This window comes from Biomphalaria glabrata, chromosome 8 (genome assembly GCF_947242115.1).
Source record: "Biomphalaria glabrata chromosome 8, xgBioGlab47.1, whole genome shotgun sequence".
NCBI classification, from domain to species: Eukaryota; Metazoa; Mollusca; class Gastropoda; family Planorbidae; genus Biomphalaria; species Biomphalaria glabrata.
The window spans coordinates 41486820-41507217 of record NC_074718.1 but is presented as its reverse complement, the minus strand read 5'-3'; the positions used below and the strand labels follow the sequence as shown (position 1 = coordinate 41507217).

Here is a 20398-nt window from a genome sequence, read left to right as displayed (position 1 = left end):
GTGAGGGAGAGGGAAGGAGAGGGAGGGAGGGAGAGGGAGGGAGGGAGATGGAGGGAGGGAGAGAAGAAGGGAGAGGCGGGAAGAGGGGGATGGAGGGAGAGGGAGGGAGAGAGGGAGGGAGAGGGGGATGGAGGGAGAGGGAGGGAGGGAGAGAGAGAGAGTGAGTGAGGGAGGGATAGATAGACAGATAGATAGATAGATAGATAGATAGATAGATAGATAGATAGATAGATAGATAGATAGATAGATAGATAGATAGATAGGCAGGCAGGCAGGCAGGCAGGCAGGCAGGCAGACAGACAGACAGACAGACAGACAGACAGATGTGAACTTTCTGTCTTTGATTCTGTGTATAATTTCTTTAACTGATCATTTGATTTGTTTCTTCCCTCTAGATCTCCATACTGACTCTCTCTCTCTCTCTCTCTCTCTCTCTCTCTCACACACACACATATACACAAACTCATTTTCACACAGATGCTCACTCACACGCACTCACACCCCCTCCCCCCAGATTATATTTTTATATTCGTGCTCTACGTCTGCCAACGAGTCGACTTAATTGGCTAATTAGACCTACAAATCAAACGTACCCTGGCCCTCGGAGGGAGGCTCGGTTAACGTGACGCCGTACACACAAGGAAGTGATAGAAATGAGAAAGACTTTCTGAAAGAAATTATACCAAATAATTAAGCTCATTAGAGGGTTGATTTTTTTTTTATTTCTAGGGTTTTATGCAGTTGTGTGTCTGTGTTTTTAGCTTAATCATTGGTTACTTGTTCTTATAGATTGAAAATAACTTAATAAGACATTTAAAATGAATCTATCTATCTATCTATCTATCTATCTATCTATCTATCTATCTATCTATCTATCTATCTATCTATCTATCTATCTATCTATCTGTCTGTCTGTCTGTCTGTCTGTCTGTCTGTCTCTCCCTCTCTCTCCCTCTCTCTCCCTCACTCCCCCTCTCTCCCCCCTGTCTCTCTCTCTCTCTCTCTGTATATATATATATATATATATATATATATATATATATATATATATATATATATATATTTATATTTATATATTTATATATTTATATTTATATATATATATCTTATCTATAAGACGAGGCGCCCAAAGATCTCGAAAGTAAAAATCCCAGTCTTCACTAGGATTCGAACCCGGAATCACCGGAGCCACCGTGCCTCCAAGTCCACATTACAATAAAATTAAAATAACGCGCAAATGGAACATGGATCCAGGAACCTGGTAAGCTGATCTCGAAAACGACTTTAACGATTTTCCTTTAAATTGAACAGTTGATGTATATCGCCGAGAAAAGAATTAGGCTACTAGCTCGTTGGTCACATGGGGGAAACTCTAGTTTGACCGTTTCTATTTTAATTGATTAATTTTAATTACAACTTTAAAAAATGAAATAAATTTATATTTGGCTACAGATCTAGATTCATGACTCTGGGTCCATATCCAACATCGGTTTTGAAAGGACTATCGCGTTCTGGAAAGGACTATCGCGTTCTGGAAAGGACTATCTCGTTCTGGAAAGGACTATCGCGTTCTGGAAAGGACTATCGCGTTCTTGAAAGGACTATCTCGTTCTGGAAAGGACTATCTCCTTCTGGAAAGGACTATCGCGTTCTGGAAAGGACTATCGAGTTGAAAGGACTATCGCGTTCTGGAATTTCGAAACATAAGAAGTTGATTATTGATTCAAGAGTTTAATAAATAAATGTTCAGGATGTCGTCTAAGTCTAGATCTAAATTCTTACATGCAAATCATTTTACTATTATAAAGTATACTAGCTCTTTACATTCGCTTAGCCAAGATTCTTTCTATGAGAGAAAGGGGGGGGGGGGAGGGGATGGGGTAAAAAAAATGTTCCATTCTTTTTTATCTTTCATTAATTTTTAATAGAAAAAAAAAACAAATGCTCTATAGGTTTTGCGAAGTAGGTGTTATCTTTTTAAAAAAAAGTATTTTAAATGTTTTTCTTGTTTAGATTTTGGTTTTGACCCTCTCACATATTAAGTCCAAAGCCTTATAAAGGTATGTCATTATTAAAATTTTTCTTCACAAATTGTCCGAGTCCAGTTCATTAGTTAACAAATTTAGCTGTAGGAAGAAATCTTTGTTCATGGCTCTAGGCTTTTTTTTTTTTTAAGTATCTTGTTCCTTGGACCGGACAGTTATGCTAATATTACTTTCGGGGCAACTTGAAAAAATATGCCTTATAATGAGCGGGCTTTATTAATTAGGTCACTTCAGAGCGACCCACAGTGGTGAGAGTTAACGCGAGACTCGGCGAGACGGCGGTGTCGCTCGCGGGGGAACACGCTTCGGATTGGCTAAGACTTCCAGCTCTGACGGCTCGGAGGCGTGGCTTATTCTCGCTAGCACAATGGCCGTTGTTGATTTGATTTGATTAGAAAAAAACCCTCCTTTTCCCCCCGGTACCCCTCAGGTTCAATATTTTAGTAACGTACTCGGAGGATTGAGTCTTGGCAGACTTCTGTGAGGAGACTGGAGTGTGTGTACAGTGGAAGTGTTGCGAGGATAAGTGTTCAGGATAGTTACAGTAGCTTATCATGGATAATTGATCGCAAAAACGTAAAGATCTCGAGTTTGGATATTTTCTAAGACTCAGTGATTCCAGTCTTCGAGTGTTCAATTCCAGACTTTATTGTTGAGTGCATCAAAGAACTGACCATTACACAGGTCCAGGTTAGTCACACGGTTAGTGTTTTAAGACTGTATTTACTTAAGTCCAGAGATCATTATGAATGAAAGCTGGTGTCCCCCATCCCCAAGGGGCCCTTTATTTTAAGAATTATGCTCATTTTTCTAAAGCACAAACCTTCACACTGCCCGACCGATTTCTCAGCTTCTATGCCCATCAGGGTACTAAATGAGTGTGTTTTTGAATATCTTCCTGGTTGTGTAGTATGACCTTGGACGTGTCATCTGGATGGTCCTGGGTTCGAACCCTGCCCGTTGCCATATTATCCATATACGCCTGAGAGAGGTTTGGACTAGGCCTAAGGTGTAATAATCTTATATTCTAATGGAATATCTGAGACTGAGTTATAGATATATGTTCACAAGCTTTCCACTACCTAAGTTAGTTTAAGGTCCCTTTTCAGACAAGGGTGTGATGTGGCCAGCACAACGACCAACCGCCTTTACTTTTCCCTAACAAATGTCAGGTACCCATTAGAGCTGGCTGGACTCAGAGGCGCCCGAGGATCCCGAAATTAAAAATCTCAAGTCTTCACCAGGATTCGAACCCCGGTCCCCGGTTCGGAAGCCAAGCACTTTACCGCTCAGCCACCGCGCCTCCTTTCCACTACCACTACTAAGATAATGTGACGTTGTAATATTTAATGTTATGACAGAATATAACAGACCTTGTCAGTAGTGACTGCTTACAGTAGTGACTGCTTGGTTGCATAGTGCCTAGAGGAGTTATGTCCCCTTGTTCTTCCTATTCCACTATACTTATGTATTGGATGCATGCTAGAGTCGCAGTCAGTGTATTGATATGCTGCCCTTGTATGGAATACCAAATGTGCCATTGACTGTGTGTGTGTGTCTGTAAGTGTTGGTGGGACTCCTAAGCTAAGTATTAGTTAATGCTAAAAACATGTGTACAGGAAGGATGGCTGCTTGGTCGAGTGGAAAGCGCTTTGGCCTGTCGTCACAATGGTCTCGAGTTCGAATTCTTCCCGCCGTCATTCCCCTTATGTCCTGTAAGACACGTCTGAAGAAACGTCCGACACGTGAATCGTCAAAAATAAAAGACGTAAAATTAAAGTTTTTCTTTCAGACACAAAGTGATCTATAGGACAGTTGATGTAAAGGTCTGTTTCTGTGACCCCAAGGTTAACAAGGGTGTCATGTGGCCAGCACAACGACTAACCACCTTTACTTTTCACCAACTAATGTTAGGTACTCATTACAGATGGGTGGACTCAGGGGTGCCCTAAAAAATATCGAAATAAAAAAAATCCCAGTCTTCACCAGGATTCGAACTCAGGAAACTTGGTTTGAAAGCCCAGCGCTTACCCCTCAGCCACTACACCCACGTTTCCACAAAAAGTTCTAGATCTTGTAGTGCTCCGATGCCAACTAGGATAGTGGACATTTAATGCTTTACAATTAGCACCCTGCTAGAATTATAGAGGCTAGCTAAAGGGTTCGACAATAGGGCATCAGCCAGCGGTTCTCAACCTTTTATGCTCTGCGACCCCTTTTTTACAATTCCCCACTCTGCCGCGACCCCCCTCCCCGCACACACAGATACAGCAATAGAAGAATAAACAATAACAATCCAAATGTTCGATGGTCTTAGGCGAACCCTGGCAAATCGTTGAGAACCCCTGATCTGACTAAGACGTTTTTTTTCCCCATATCCTGTACATTTTCAAAATACAGGAAACTGTATCTATCAAGCCAAAGAAAATCTATTGTCAAGACATAGCAAACAGAAATGTAAATCTAAGTGCTGAAACAAAGAATGATCCATAGATTGCTACATCTATACAAGTAGCACTATAAGTAAATGTGGCATTAAATACAGCGAAATAATGGACCGTCACGGCTGTCCACCATTCCGCTATATTGAATTCATCAGTGTCTTTCATTTAACAAAATTGTAGGTCCCTTTATAGGCCTAGATCTTTAAGTTAACACGCATGTTTCAAGATTGATTAAACTTAATCTTTCAAGGCATAAATAAGTTGCATCTTTCAAGATATTAAATATAGTTTGGTCCAGTGGGTACTGGTCACCTTCAACCGCTGTTACTTCACCAGTGGTCATCGTCTACAACGCCTACTCTGCTGGACCATCACTACTGACCCCGGGCCAGTGTCAAGTAGTGACATTTACTAACTGACTCTAACAAGTGTCCCTAATCTATCATACTTGGATATTACTGTCAAACCAATGGCCCACAGTGTCTTCCTGATCAATGTTGAGCAAGCCAATACACAAGCTTTGAGGTACACAGTGACTGATGGCTATTTGACAAAGTATTAAAACTGTGGGAAAAACACAGCAGAAATATAGGGCAGCATATTGCAGTAATATATGGCAGCATACAGCAGTAATATAAAGCAGCATATAGCAGTAATGTATGGCAGCATATAACAGTAATATATGACAGCATATAGCAGTAATATATCGCAGCATACAGCAGTAATATATGGCAGCATACAACAGTAATATATATGGCAGCATACTGCAGTAATATATAGTAGTTAACAGCAGTAAAATAGATTAAATATGACAGAAAAATAGGGCAACACACAAAAGGTATGTAGAGTAATCGATATCAGTAGAATAGGGCAACCGAGTGCAGTTAGAGAAACATATAGCTCTGACATAGAGTAACATACATAACCTAGGGAATGGGAATGGGGCAATATACAGCAGTTAAAACATTATATAAAGAACTTGGTGGCTGAGTGGTAATGCGCTTGGCTCTGGGTTGGAAGACTGGAATTTTTTTTTACATCGGATACGCCAAAAAAGCTTGCTATTTTTGTAGTTTTTCCCGCCATCCATGAAAATGGCCAATCGCGATATGCATGTGCAGGTTTTGGAGTCAGGAGGCAGAAGGGAGATCACCCGCGCGCAGTATTTGCATAGCTGAGCTCTTAACACTCATGTTTCATGCATAAAAATAGGTGAAAGGTTTTCACAAAATGGAGACAAATCCATAAACAGCATCCGGTGTACAAATACGTAAGTATATAAACTATACATTTTTAAAACTGTAAGACCATGATAATCGTCTATAGTGTATAACAATCAAGGACTAGGACTTCCTACGGTGTCCCTACAGTATTGTACTAGACAGCATGTGACATCTTCCTATGGTTATGCATTCAAAGAGTCTTTAATATTATTATCCTCCCCCCCACCCCCCACACTAGTTCAATCCCAAAGAGAGGACATCTCCTAACGAGGTTCGGACACCAGCGTGAGCAATCATCTGACCTATGACCCCCACTGGTTGGTCAACTCGAGAAATTACTCCAAGAGAAAAATATTGATTTCTGGGCTCAATTAGTATTTGAATGGTTAAAATGAAACTCACGCACAAACACGCACGCACAATCACACGTAGGCTACATCACCACACGACACACACACACACCAGAGCAGACACATACTCGATAGAGTTATGACAGATACAAATACGAGAAAGACATGAGAGTAAGAAAGAGAGAGAGAGAGAGTGAGAGGGAAACTGGAAGACAGGAGTGAGTTTGAGAGAGATAAACGAGTGAGAGAGAAATAAGTGAATTAGCGAGGTAAAGAGAGAGAGAGAGAGAGCCTAGAGAGGCGTGGTTGAGTTGGACGACAGACAAATTAGAGAGATGAAATAGAGATTACGAGAAAAAAGAGAATACTTTGTAGGCGAGGCTAAAGAGAATGAAATAGAAAGTAAAAGGTAAAGAGAGAGAGAGAGTAAGAGAGAGAGAGATATACGTCAATAAACTTAAACGCAAACGTCAGTTCAATAACGTCTGAGTTATATGCTGAAGTCAAAGCCACGTACCGGAACGGCTTAGTAGACCTAATACACTCCGGCTCCACGGTATTCCCACTAAGACTCTACAATGTCCAGATAATATCAAACCACTCAATCTGACCGATACAAAACATTCAAAACATCTCCTTACAACCGTCCAATTGTTCAAAACTATATTTTAACCCTCCCCCTTCTTTTCCTCCCGATTTTTTTTTCTTTTTCTCCTCTACAATCAACTTGTGGCACTTAATCCCAAACTGTCACATGTGACACCCCTTTGTCCGTCTCCAGTAGCACAGGGGAACTGTAAGGCGCCGGGTGGGACCGAGCTATTAAATGTCTATGATCTAGCCCGAGTCTAAAAGTCAAGTGGAAAAAAAGAATAAAAAAGTTCGATCGAACATCCCATTGACCAGACAATAGGGGAAACAACTTGACTTGTCATCTCAAATTTTCAAGATTTTTCTGGAGAGCGGTTCAAGACGTCTTCTGAATCGTGTTTTTAACAATTTTGAGTTCTTTCAATTCTCAGTTTGTTCGTTATTAGCTACGCGGGCGGGTGAACAATGAAATCGGATCGTTATACGGTTTTTTGTTAAACACTCATTCTTTGGCACCCCACCCGCGCCCTGTCTACAATTAGCCCCCACGAGATCCAACTGGGAGTAATAATTGCCTCAAATTCTCGGAATCTCTCCTTCCATTGTGAAATGTTAGATGGCGATACAGGGGCGTAACAAAAGGAGTGTTCATTGGGGGGGGGGGATAACAATGGGGGCAGGTCCCCACTTAAACATACTCCAAGTCTCCCAGGATGTCTCCATCTATGAGTATATAAATGTCCTTGTAGGGGGGAAATTGATCTCCCCCCATTGTGTCTAACGCCCCCTTCGACCCTCCTACCTCAATGTCCAGAGGCACATCTTCAGGAAGTTGAAAAGTTACTTGTTGATTTCTTTGTAGATACGAAACCATTCATACGAAGAACAATTGTGTTCAATTCAAATGTTTGAATTCAATTGTGTATTCAAACTGCTTGTATATTTCATTCGGATTTCTTGTCCATGTATAGAAAAACTTGCCTTCAAAATTTACAAGCCAGAGAATCATTCTACGAATTAAAATACTGGGCATATTGAGTAATAGCCTAAATCTAAAAACAGTATAAAGAATAATTTCATAAATCGAATATATCACAATTAGAATCACAAAATTGTCATTGTTTGACCGACTTCAAATCCCATGAATTTAGGGATTCTCAACTTTGGGTATTTTCAGGATCCCCGAGTCAACGGTGAGAGACATTTGGGGAAGTAAAGGCGATTGACATCCTCGTTAAATACTAGTCATAGAAATAGTGCAAGAATATAAATACCTAGGTACAACCATCAACAACAGACTGAAATGGAGTGAACACTGTCAAAACCGTTACACCAAAATTCACCAACGACTCTTCTATCTTAGAAAGCTACTAAAATGAAACATCAACAAAAATAAAATTAAACTTTTGTATACAGCAACCATCAGCAGCCTAATTAACTTTGCCATCACCTGCTGGTATGGTAATACTTCTCTGGCACAAAGACTTAGACTAAATAGACTAATTAAAAAAGCATCTTATATCACTCGAACACAGCTACCATCTCTTGAAGAGCTTTATCATGACAGATGCGTTACCAAATCACTCACGATAACCTGCACCCATTAAACCACTATTACATCAGATCTGAACGAAGTGGTCGTCTCCTTTAGGACTAAAACAGAAAGATTTAAAAACTCCTTAATCCCACTGTCGGTCAGAGTGTTACAAGATCAGCTGTCGTCATCGAGAAGTACATCGAAGTCTAATTCATAGAGCGCTGGTTGTGAATGTTTATGTGTTTCGTGTGTGAATGTTGTTCGTATTTGCTACTATACTGTTATTGTACTGTAGTTACGCTGAGGTGGTCAATTGTACTCAAAATGAGTTTTCATTTGATTGGACCAATAAAAATTATCTTATCTTATCTTATCTTTACATCATCTGCCTCCATAGATGACAAGATCTGAAATGAAAGCTTTTGACTTTACGAAACCTTTACTATTTTGCACTTAATTTAAGAGTGACCGAATCTACAAGACTCTCTTCCAACACAACACATTAATCATGGTACCGCCCCCTCTCCCTATATTTTTTCAACCTCCCCAGCTGTATCAATATTGTTAGTAGCCTACCCATTTCTCAGTGACGTCGAACGCATTTTTTCCCAGACGACTTCATTTGTAAAAAAATTAAATCCCCACGGCGTTAATCCTAATGTCCATTACGTAAAGTCAGTGGACCGTGACCTGGTTCTCTTCTAGGGCTTAAACTGAAATGTGACTAATGAAGACTTAAGACAGGGTCCCAAGTTTACTGGTTGAATAAAGAACAGGGGAAAGGGAATACCTGTGCCCTTGACAAAGTTCTCCACAGGTGGCACATTTTAAAAGCGAAGGAAAGGAGGGGGGGGGGGGGCAAGGGCGCCAAGCGTGAGGGATGAAGTACACCTTGAGGAAAGCTTGAGGGGTCTTAAGTCGTACAAATCTTTGGGTGCACTGCGCCAATTAGTGTCAATGGTGGCGCTGGGGGCGAAAAGATGGATAAGGGAGGGGGGGGGGCGTTAACGAATACAGTTTCTTTCCTTTATTGTACGTGTGGTTGATCTCCATGCAGGGGCGTGTAAACTACAAGGTAGGAGAAGGGCGCCAGGCTGGTTAAGTCGTGTGGCATCATTATCCCTCATGGCTTTGAAGTCAAACGAAACCCTTTGGCTCATCCACCTTAATCCCACCCCGTCTTCTCTATGGACGCCTCAGGTCGACAACAGAAAACTAAATTGCTGTTGGATGAATCATTTCCATTTGTGTAAAAGTCTCCGTCTTATCTTATCTTATAAAATACAGACGTTACTTAAAAAAAAAAGAAGAAGAAAAAAAGAGTAGATGATTACGTCCAACGTCTATCAACTAAATTCATAACAAAATAATTAATGAAGCTATGGTGGCCGAGTGAGAAAAGCGATTGCCTGCCATACCGAGGGCTCTCGAGTTTGATAGCTGTAGCTTTAAGTCCAACCATCAATCGGAAATTCAATATTAGATATCTACAGCTTTCAAGCAGGGGCATAGCCTGGAATTTTCCATCGTTTGAAGGCCCGGGGTGAGGGGCTTGAATTCTTTGGGGGCTCTGCATTTTGTGTAATGTATAATTTTTAATGTAAAAAACACTCATTTGGGGGACCCCTCAGGCCCGGGTGGAATGGGTTAGGGATGTCCTTGAAATCACTTGAAACAATCTGCGTTTGTGATATCCCAATGATGTTGATGTCCCAATGATGTTGATGTCCCAATGATGTTGATATCCCAATGATGTTGATGTCCCAATGATGTTGATGCCCCAATGATGTTGATGTCCCAATGATGTTGATGTCCCAATGATGTTGATGTCCCAATGATGTTGATGTCCCAATGATGTTGATGTCCCAATGATGTTGATGTCCCAATGATGTTGATATCCCAATGATGTTGATGTCCCAATGATGTTGATGTCCCAATGATGTTGATGTCCCAATGATGTTGATATCCCAATGATGTTGATATCCCAATGATGTTGATGTCCCAATAATGTTGATATCCCAATGATGTTGATGTCCCAATGTGTCTTCGTGACTTTTGTCTCTTGTGTCTGACTCAAAACTGACTCTCTTATGCCGGTCACCAGTCACCACTTATCTCCATCAAACTGAGGTATACGTTTCACCAGAATTTACCAGCCATGCAAGTAGGCCACGCGCCATGGCAACACTTTATACTTTTTTTTTTTTAAGTTTATAGTTTTGTAGCGTATCTATGGAAACAAAAACAAAAAAAAAAAATTCTCACTCTCACGTGTGTCAGCATATAATGATGTTTCTATCTAGATTCACCTTTATCTATATTTGCCTAGATTTACTTAGATAAACCCAAAAATACCTAGATGAACCTAAATCTACCTAGATAAACACCTAGATTTCATTTAATTTTGGACGCCTGCGAAAATTTAATGTTTTCTTTTAAGTAACTTTCCCCCCCCCCCCCTTTTTAATATTTTTTCGTTTCTTCATAGCGATCTGCATTAGACTTACAAAAAAATATTGTTGTTATTGATTATTATTTTTTCCCCCCAAATGTCCGCCTGTCAGAGATCGCGGTCATCTTGACCTGTATGTTCCATCTCCGTTGACCCGTAAATCATACGTATTGATTACGTCACAACTTCTAAGTTTGCCCCTCTCCACCCCCCCCCCCCACACACACAGTCAAACATCTCCGCATTCATCTCGACCAACTGTACTATTTGTGGTCAATTTAACACAAGCGACATCCAGCCAGACCTCGAGAATTTTCAGTGGGGGCAAATTAGACTGAACCACGGGCCATTACTCAACCTTTATGTTCTGGATTCTCTGCCCCTTGCCACCCCGCCTCCCACACACACTGACACAAGTGCGAAGAAGAAGAAAAAAACCCAGACAAGAAATGAAATAAAAACTTCCACTTTAACTACTGCATCGCTAATGGCTGAATGTTCTCAAGCAATCAATTAAGCAGCCAATTTTTTATTTTTTTTCACAGCAGAACTCTTTTGTGTAACTCCGGAAAGCTTTGAAAATACATTCCAATGTTTGTCCTTTGTCTGGAGTCGCCAAGAGAGTCTAAGAGAGAGAGAGAGAGAGAGATGTAGAGATGTTTGGGAATAAAACTAATGCATTTGACAAAGATATATTTTAAAAGAATAGCCATGCCGTTTATCGCGCATGCGCAATGACACGACCAATCTAATGGATGAAATCAGTTTTTTTTTCTTTTTTCCTTACTCCAGAACCCCCCGCGACATGGATGGATTTCACTTCCTCAGCGAAGGGCATGCTGGGAAAGATAAATTTTAAATTAGCGCTTTCCCGTCTCATGAAATCATATAGCAATTATTCTTCTTTCCATTGGTAATTAATAGGGCCTGAGGCAATTAGCTAAAAGCATTTCATGACTTCTCTCCCCTTTCAACACTCAGACTTGGCGAGCCTTGACCCTTGACAGTAAGAGAGAAAAAAATAATTAAGAAACTTTTTTTTTTTTTTGCTTTGCATAAAATGAGGATGTAAGTTCCTAAATATTTCAATACCATTACCAACAAGTGCTTTGAACTTGTTTTCGTTAACGGCGAGTTTTCTGTTGTTATATTTTCTGATGACTTCATTTGACAGTTTCAAACGTATTTTTTTTCACGACATTGATACTTATAATGTCCTAGATCAGATTTCTTGTAGGGTCTTTGATGCTGGCAGTGTCAAAAACCCATGAGGCACATTGGCTGAGTGGTAAGGATCTTGGCTTCCGGACCGAGGGGCCCCGGGTTCGAATCCTGTAATTTTTTTTTATTTTGCGATCGTTAATCGTGGGTCACAGAAACATCGTCTGACCTATAGATTGCAAGGTCTGAAGGGGGAGATTTACTTACTTTAGAGTTCGAGCCATGGACAATCGTATGAAGACAAAGCCGCATACCACATGACACTGCAGCCATCGTTGCGTATGGGGTATTTGCTAAATTTGAAAAATACATGTTAAAAAAAATCCAGTGTTAGGGTTAAAAATGATGTGATAGGAGAAATAACATTTTGAGATAAAATAATTGGCATGGATTTGAACATGGGACTGTCGTGGCTTTAACAACGCGGCTAGTGAGCTTTTAGCATACCGAATGACTTGTCAAACATGAAATCTTTTGATTTTTTTTTCTCTTCAGATTAACTGGACTTTATATTGTATATCTAAAAGTAAAGTTAGTAATCGACTACAAGGGCGTGCCCAATCGTCACTCTTCACCTATCCCTTAGTCTGTTGGACCGTTGGGGCACCACGCAAGATTTTTCGACCGTCTTTCTCCATTTCCTCTTTGTCTTTTGCCTCGGATAGAACCTCTTTCAATGGCAGGCCTGTCCATTCTTTTATGTTGTCTTCCCATCGCTTTCTGTCTGCATGTACTTCTTTTTCCTGGTACCGTTCCTTGAAGGAAGGTCTGTGCGAGACCCGAAGCTCCTAATCTAATTGTCGTAAAGACAACTAAAAGTGCCCATGATGTGATTAACAGCCATCTTCACTAACCACACTCACAGGAAGTAGATTTAATTGTATTCTATGACCTCCAGACACTTCTTTACAAAGACGTCCTTTTTTAACTAAAGCAGTTTCAATCGGGCTGTAAGTTTAGAACTAATGAGAGAGAGAAAAAAGAAAATTTAACCCAGCTATTTTTTTTTTTTTTTTTTTTGCTTTTATTTTATTTATTTATTGTTTTTAGCTTTTTAAGATCCATTCGCTCCTAGATCTGGGTAAGGCAGAAAAATAAAAGATGACCCGAGACTCTTCTATTTTAATGTGAATTTTACTGTTAGCAAAAATTGAATGGGCTTTTTTAGTTTTTCATAGCCGGCTACAAAAATTTAATGCAGGGAGATTCAAGTTGATGTTTTATGGGGGTCTGGGTGAAGGCGTTTTCTTCATGGGGGTGATCGGGTGGGGCAATTAAACCGTTACACTGTGCACGGCAGTCTGTGGGTGTTTAATGCCTACATAAAATGTCTGTAGTAATTAGCCTTGTCTGCTTATAAAAAGGACATGAAATAGAGAGACGACACACAGACAGACAGACAGACATGATAAGAAAAAGAGAGACAGACACAAAAAGAATATTAAAAAGAGAAAAAAAAAGACGGATGCACAGAATAAGACATAGAGACAGAGAGTCAGAAAGACAAAAGAATAAGTTACAGAGAGAGAGAGAGAAAGAGAGAGAGGGAGGCAGACAGAGAACAGGATAAGAAAAAGCGCGAGAGAGAGACACACAGATAGACAGACACGAACAAAAAGTGAGAGAGAGAGAGAGCAAGAGAGAGAAACAGAGAGAGAGAGAGAGAGAGAGAAACAGAGAGTCAGACAGACAGATAAAAAAGAATATAAAAGGAGAATAAGACAAAGAAAGAATATTAGAAAGAGAAAATAATTATGCGAAAAATTAAGCAAATTAAAGAGTGTATGTAAAAGAGAGAGAGAGAGAGAGAGAGAGAGAGAGAGAAATATAGATTGAGTGAATGCATTTGTAAGAAAACTTAAATTTGCGTAGATGGAATCCATTTTGTTTTCTCATGCACGCTCTACTGCAGTGACATCTATGAGTGCAAGTCAATTGGTTTCTACTTTAACTTTAAAACTTCATTTATTTTTTTTAAAACTTTTCTTTGACTGTATTTTCAATCATTACAGAAAAAAAAACAACTTACCTCATTAGAAAAAAACGATGCACGTGTTTCTTGGCGTAATTTTAATGGCGGCAGGTCACTCAAAAAGCTGTGATGCGGTCGAGTGAATGTTTACGCAGGTTCCAATAATTGGACTTTTTTTTTTATGAGTTAATGTTTACGCTGGCGCTTGATTAGTGTGTGTGTGAGAGAGAGAGAGAGCCACGTAATTGCATCTTCACCTTCTCCTGTATATGTGTTTCTATAAGCTTATGTATAATGTGCTGTCCATCCCTTGACGTCTGTGTATACGTTGGTGATACTTAGTATACATTTATTTTTTTACAAAGCTTTTATCAACTCCCTCTGTCTGTATGTCTGTCTGGTAAAAAGTTTGCACACGTTATTCCTCTTACACCCATTCTCGGATCAACTTGAAACTTTGTACTATTATTCGTTGGCGTAGGCGATACATGAATCGATAGAAAAAAAAATTAGTCAATTAATTACTGGTAATTAATTATTTTGTTAGATGCCGACAAGGAAAATTAATCCTTCGGTGCTCACGGATATAGTAAAATATGTCGGGTTCTGTCCCTTTAAATGATTGTACAAGTTAATTGTCACACCCATTCTCGGATTTTGTTGAAACTTTAAGCAATTATTTATTGTACCTAATAAAACCTAATAAAACATCAATCAATAAAAAAAAATTGTCCTTTATCATTGGAAATAAATATATTTTGTTTGATATCCACAAGAAATGAACCTAAAAAAACAGATAAAGTATATCCGAATTTCGACGGGTCATAAACTTTAGGTTTATTTTTCTATTTTTTTTTCCTCATTTCTACGTCTGGCAAAAAATGTCGTGATTAAAAAAAAGACATTTTTAAAACTATAATATGCAAATTGAGTATTTTTTAGAATGTGGAGTGAGATTACATTTACAAGAACTGAGGTCTATTATGTTTTTTTAACTGTAACATGCTTATAGCTATACATGTTTTCATTTATAAGTGGTTCTGTATTAAAGTTTTCGAAAAATTACAGGGGCCTCAACAAAAAATACTGCCCTGGGGCATCCGCATACTTAGATCCGGCCCTGCTTGAACTGGTCATAAACTGACAACTATACATAGAATGAGACACACTGCATCAATGTTGTGGTCACGTTTTCGTCACATTGCCAAAAAAAAAACAACAACACACACACACAAGACGAAACTGTGAGTTCCATGTTTTCACGGCCATTCCCGTCAACATCGTACAGAAATTGAGCAAACGATCTCTCGGTTGACTCTTGTGCTCTGTTGTAGACACTGTTGTGGACTAGTCTTGTGGGCTATCTGACTTTACTTCTATCTCAATGGACCTCATTCACCAATCGTAAACAGACAACATTTAGCCACGTGACTATATTGATAAAACAATGAAAATTACGAATCACGTGACAGCCTTTATGGGTTGCGTAATTTGTATAGAGGATATAGAGAACCACGTGGCAAAATGTTGTATGTTTACGATTGGTGAATGAGGTCCATTATTACTTCACATTATCCACAGAACATTACAAGTTAACAATATACTTAATAACGACTTTCACGTTTATAAAATGAGACGTTTTATTTATCACTGGGAAATCCGTGCAGTCTTCCTAAACGTCGCTATTTTCTAACTAATATCTAAAAATAAACTACTTGTATACTATCGCCATGTTGCTCTCTTGTCGCCTAAGTCTACTACGTCATTCGTCTTGTCTTACTACGTCACTACTTTTAACGTCGCTAAAACAATACACAATCTAACAAAACTAACCTACTCTCTAATCTAGTACATAACAACACAGGTACGTACACGATGGAAGCCCTTGATATTGGGATTCTTTCGAAAGGGGCTGTGAGTTTGAGTTTGAGTTTAGGCCCATCGGCGCAATTTAGGCCATGTCACAATTTAGGCCATGTCGTGCCCGTAATCGAAAGGGGCTGTCTTAAGTTTCTATGGAAGCTCAAAGGTGCCAAGAAACATTAATGTTTTTGTTGGTGCGTTTACCAGCCGAATTCCTGTTGTAACAGTTTTTAATGTACAACAACGTGTACTTAGAACTGGTTTAATCAACGCAGAAAATGTTTCTGTACATCACTCAGTCACGATCACGTTGGGTATAAGTCATGTGTCCTGCGCTATTGTATACAGGCTGAAATGTCCAAAGAAACTTGATTACTATGGCCGCTTCTTCCAAATCACTAGTATAGAAACCTCCACAAGTGGACAGACCGGCACCGGTTTCCAGATGTTAAGTTGTCCTCAAAAAAAGATTGCAGTCAGCTCGTGATGAGCTTAAGGGACTAGATATAATCGAAGTTGATTATGCTTTCTAGTATGTCTGGTCTGGCGATAATTTTTTTCCCCAATGAAATAGCGGGACAACTAATTTCCACCAGTTGACACCGAGAGTATAATCATAAATTCTTTGGTACATTAAAAAAAATTGTATTTATAAAAAATAATTATACGTCTAATCTCTTTTTTTATTTTGGTTATAATTAGTTTGTATATTCTTACGATTTTATTATTTATTTTTTTCTAAATGCCCCCTTAGCACTGGCGTGAACCCGGCCTCCAAATAACATTTACGACTAGAATAAATTAACACATCAATATGTCTTGGCAGTAATTATCACTTTTTTTAAATACATTTTTTTTTGTCTTTAAATTATAAGTTCGTATAAAAAGAGAAGCGAAGAGATGAATGGATTCTTTGTGTCCCACTAAATCTCTAAAAAGATCATATTTCTTACTTGGAGTCAACGAACAAGTCAATCTGACCAATGGCGTTCGGTTAGACAAAGCGTGACTGGATGTGCACAGTGTTTTGATTGGATCATAATTTCCTCTAATTTCCGCAAATGAAAACAATACAATGCGATGTATCAAAATAGACAGGAAGAAGAAGAAGAAGAAGAAGAGAGAGAGAGAGAGAGAGAGAGAGACAGACAGACAGACAGACAGACAGACAGACAGAGAGGAAAGGAAAGAGAAGAAGAAAGATGAGTACTAGTGTCAATGGGATGCAAATATTTCCATTAACAAACACTACTGAGGTGTTCATTTCAAAATCGCTGTTTTGAACCGGACTGTGGCATTGCTAATGTAGGCACTGAGTTGGGAGCAGACGTGAAGATTGGTGAATCGATTGGTGCCAGGAAGGCAGGCGGAATATGAAGCTGCTATAATCACTGCTTCGGAATAATTAGCGGGAAAGTTGGGGGTGGGTAGTGAGATCACAAAGTTACTAGAACATCGAGCTACTTCTCTCTGTGTTTCTCTTATGTTGTCTGTTTAGTGCAGCTACTTCTCTGTGTTTCTCTTATGTTGTCTGTTTAGTGCAGCTACTTCTCTGTGTTTCTCTTATGTTGTCTGTTTAGTCCATCTACTTCTCTGTGTTTCTCTTATGTTGTCTGTTTAGTGCATCTACTTCTCTGTGTTTCTCTTATGTTGTCTGTTTAGTGCATCTACTTCTCTGTGTTTCTCTTATGTTGTCTGTTTAGTGCATCTACCTCTCTGTGTTTCTCTTATGTTGTCTGTTTAGTGCATCTACTTCTCTGTGTTTCTCTTATGTTGTCTGTTTAGTCCATGTTCTTCTCTGTGTTTCTCTTATGTTGTCTGTTTAGTGCATCTACTTCTCTGTGTTTCTCTTATGTTGTCTGTTTAGTCCATCTACTTCTCTGTGTTTCTCTTATGTTGTCTGTTTAGTCCATCTACTTCTCTGTGTTTCTCTTATTTTGTCTGTTTAGTCCATCTACTTCTCTGTGTTTCTCTTATGTTGTTTGTTTAGTCCATTTACTTCTCTGTGTTTCTCTTATGTTGTCTGTTTAGTCCATCTACTTCTCTGTGTTTCTCATATGTTGTCTGTTTAGTCCAGCTACTTCTCTGTGTTTCTCTTATGTTGTCTGTTTAGTCCATCTACTTCTCTGTGTTTCTCTTATGTTGTCTGTTTAGTCCATCTACTTCTCTGTGTTTCTCTTATTTTGTCTGTTTAGTCCATCTACTTCTCTGTGTTTCTCTTATGTTGTCTGTTTAGTGCATCTACTTCTCTGTGTTTCTCTTATGTTGTTTGTTTAGTCCATCTACTTCTCTGTGTTTCTCTTATGTTGTCTGTTTAGTCCATCTACTTCTCTGTGTTTCTCATATGTTGTCTGTTTAGTCCAGCTACTTCTCTGTGTTTCTCTTATTTTGTCTGTTTAGTCCATGTACTTCTCTGTGTTTCTCTTATGTTGTCTGTTTAGTCCATCTACTTCTATGTGTTTCTCTTATGTTGTCTGTTTAGTCCATCTACTTCTCTGTGTGTTTCTCTTATGTTGTCTGTGTAACATAATAGTATTATATGTACATTTGCACACTAGCGCGTCAGTGCAACACCGCTTGTGTTTACGTAATAAATGGAGTTCCTAAAATGTCTTCCCTCTTAAACACTAGTTTGTTATTTGTGTAATACAAATATTCTACATGGTGTCAGAATAAAACTTGAAAAGCTGTCCAGACAAAGGTTTTTATTAATCTAATAATGGCTTCTTTTTATTTTGAGCAACCAATCTTGAATTGGAATGCTAAAGATCTGTATCAAGAGTTTCTAAGGTTTCAACAGCAGGTGAGCTTTTGTTTCAAAGGACCGTTAGCTGGTGCCGATAGTAAACAAAAAGCCGGATGGCTGGGAATGTGGATAGGTCAACAAGGCCGTGAAGTTTACAAAACTCTAAATATTACTGATAGTGAAGAGGGAGATCCGCAATTTCTATTAAAGAAAATAGAAGACTACATAAGGCCAAGACAAAATAAAAGAGTGTCTAGATTTAGAGCACATCAGAGAAAGCAGGTAGAAGGAGAAAGTTTTGATAACTTTGTTAAAGACCTAAAGCTTCTCATTATGGACTGTGAGTATGACAACCCAGACGATATGCTTATTGATTTGATCATTAGTGGAGTCATACACGAAAAGGTACAATTAAGACTTCTTGATCAGGGACAGAAGTTGACCCTTAGCAAGGCTATAGAAATAGGACAACAATATGAGATGTCGCAAAGCCAAGTGAAAATGTTTAGGGGCCAAGAAGTTCCAGCGATCAAGAGAGGGTCACACAATGTACTCAAGCAGAAGTCTAAAGACAACTCAGATAAATTATGTAGTAAATGCGGCAAGAACCACGAAAAGGGAAAATGTCCAGCAATAGGAACCACATGCAATTTCTGCAAGAAGAAAAACCACTGGTTTCAAATGTGCAGAAAAAGACGCAACGTCAATCTAGTAGAAGATGACAGTCACAGTGATGAAAATATTATATCTGTTAGCACTGCAAGTAGCCAGTATAAAAAGGGTAATATTGAGAATATCAATGTCGTTGAAGACAAGTGGACTGTAAAACTAGTCGTGCATGGCAAGACATTAATTTTTCGTATCGACACTGGTGCAAGATGTAACATTCTTGTCAAGTCAGAGTTTGAAAAGCTCAAAGACAAAGTAAAACTTGCTTATTCAGCAAAGTCGCTCAAGTCTTACTCTAATCATGTTATTAAGACTTTAGGAGCAGTAGTGCTACCTTTGAAAAATAATATCCAAGAGGTGAAAGCAAGGTTTGAGGTAGTAGACATTAGTCAAGAGAACATTTTGAGTGGTGACACAGCAGAATGTTTAGGACTACTACAACGGATAGACAGCATAGAATCCAAGGCAGAAGACGAGTTACAAAGAGAATTTCCTGAAATGCTGAAAACAACTGGAACACTGCCAGGAGAATACAAGATTCAGTTACAGGAAAATGCTAAAGGAGTTATTCATCCACCACGTCGCTTAGCAGCATCTCTACGCAATAAAGTTGAAGAAAAACTTAAAGAAATGCAAGCTGATGGATTTATTACTGCCGTACATGAACCTACTGAATGGGTTAGCTCCATGGTTGTTTCGTTCAGGAATGACAAAGTTAGAATATGTATTGATCCAAAAGATCTCAATAAAGCAATCAGAAGGGAACATCACCCGATGAAAACTATTGAAGATGTGATCACTAATATTCCAGATTCGAAGATATTCTCAGTTCTCGATGCCAAGTCAGGGTTTATGCAAATAAAGCTTGAAAGAGAATCTTCATTTCTCACAACTTTCAACACACCTCTGGGAAGATATAGATGGTTACGATTACCTTTTGGTATCAAATCAGCGCCAGAAATTTACCAAAGAATTATGGATGAAATGCTTCAAGGAATTGAAGGAGCATATGTCATCATAGACGACATTCTAGTAGCTGGTAGAGATGTTGAGCATCATGATCACATTTTGAAACAAGTCATGCAAAGAGCAACGAAGTACAATCTAAAGCTGAACTATGACAAGTGCAAGATAAGGCAAAACAGAGTACCTTATATGGGCCATATCTTGTCAGAGAAAGGTTTAGAACCAGATCCAGCAAAGATAAAGGCAATTATTGACATGCCAGCTCCTCAAGACAAAGATGGAATCAGAAGATTTCTAGGTTTAATTCAGTACCTAGCAA

General features: G+C 39.0%; 1 protein-coding gene across 2 annotated transcripts in view; it reads left to right on the top strand.

Annotated features, from left to right (window-relative positions):
• The first annotated feature begins 2476 nt into the window (after positions 1-2476).
• Positions 2477-20398, top strand: part of LOC106061448 (protocadherin-9-like) — a 70452-nt gene continuing 52530 nt past the window's right edge. Inside the window, exon 1 of one of the 2 annotated variants that reach the window (XM_056038876.1) lies at positions 2477-2735. The gene's annotated coding sequence lies outside the window, so the exon portion shown is untranslated. Of the gene's footprint in view, positions 2748-20398 lie in introns of both variants that reach the window. The other variant, XM_013219599.2, reaches the window with a different exon arrangement.